We start from the raw sequence: 1,020 nt of genomic DNA on the forward strand, positions 1-1,020 counted from the left end.
TGAGACAGGGTTTCTCTGTGTAGTCCTGGCTGTCCTGGAATTCACTTTGTAGACCAGGCTGGCCTCGAACTCAGAAATCCACCTGCCTCTGCCTCCCAAGTGCTGGGATTAAAGGCCTGCGCCACCAGGCCCGGCTTCAGTACACACTTTTAACCATTGGGCCATCTCTTTAGCCCAGTGCATGCCTTTAATTGAAGCATTCTGTGAGGTGGAAACAGGCTGGATCTCTGAGGTCAAGGCAAGGCAGGCTACACAGAGCAACACTGTCTCAAAAGAGTTTATTTTTTTGGTTAGTGAATCTACAGTATCTACTGTTTATTATGTATTCTATAGTCTTTGGTTATAACATCAATCTAAGATGACATTCACAGACGCTGTGTTTCTCCCTGTTTCTTGCATTTGCTTATTTAGTAGGTTCCATTGACTGTTAATATGTTGGGATGTTTCTTATATATGTTCACCTGGGTTATCATAGATTAAATTCTCCGATATTTCTTCTAATGTAGTTAATCATTATCAATTACATTGAAGCATGTTGTTAGAAGTATTCAATAAATTGAAAAGGGGCTAAAGGGATGGCTCAGCAGTTAAGAGCATTTCATTTGTTCATTTTGTGTGGGACCCAGGTTCAATTCTCAGCACCCACCTGTACCTCCATTTTAGGGGTCCGATGCACTCTTCTTCTGATCTCTGCAGACACCAGGCACACATGTGGTGCACATGCATACATGTTCAAAACACACACACAAAAAAAGAATAAATAAAATAAATGAATATATCTTTTTTTAAAAGCAGGGTCTCTTTATTCAGCTCTGACTGTCCTGGAACTCATTATGTAGAATAAATCTTTTTTTTCCTTCCAATTTTTATTAGGTATTTACTTCATTTACATTTTAAACACTATCCCCAAAGTCCCCTATACCCTCCCCCCCCACCTACCACCCACTCCCCCTTCTTGGCCCTGGTGTTCCCCTGTACTGGGGCATGTAAAGGTTTTTGTTTTTTGTTTTTTTTTTTTTT

The 1,020-nt window shown here is 40.4% G+C and overlaps 1 protein-coding gene across 6 annotated transcripts in view; it reads left to right on the plus strand.

Moving 5' to 3' along the window:
* Aff4 (AF4/FMR2 family member 4) overlaps positions 1–1,020 on the plus strand; it is a 74,530-nt gene that overhangs the window by 20,463 nt on the left and 53,047 nt on the right. The window lies entirely within an intron of this gene.

The sequence above is a fragment of the Mus pahari genome, chromosome 14, assembly GCF_900095145.1.
Source record: "Mus pahari chromosome 14, PAHARI_EIJ_v1.1, whole genome shotgun sequence".
Taxonomy (NCBI): Eukaryota; Metazoa; Chordata; class Mammalia; order Rodentia; family Muridae; genus Mus; species Mus pahari.